Below are 230 nucleotides of genomic sequence, written 5' to 3'. Positions count from 1 at the left end.
GAGAACGAAATAGGGAGATTGGGAAAGAAGATGAAGATCAGGACAAAAAGGCAGAAGAGAAGAAGAAGCACAAGATATGAGGAATAAGAACTAGAGGAGAGGTAATGATAGTCATAATGATAATAATTAAATGAGGAGGAGGAGGAAGAGGAGCAAGAACAGGGAAGGAAAAGAAAATACGAAACAGATTTGAACACCTGAGAAGAAAGGACAATGAGGAATAAGAAGAA

This window comes from Penaeus monodon, chromosome 33 (assembly GCF_015228065.2).
Source record: "Penaeus monodon isolate SGIC_2016 chromosome 33, NSTDA_Pmon_1, whole genome shotgun sequence".
Lineage (NCBI taxonomy): Eukaryota > Metazoa > Arthropoda > Malacostraca > Decapoda > Penaeidae > Penaeus > Penaeus monodon.
This window is presented reverse-complemented; position numbering follows the sequence as displayed.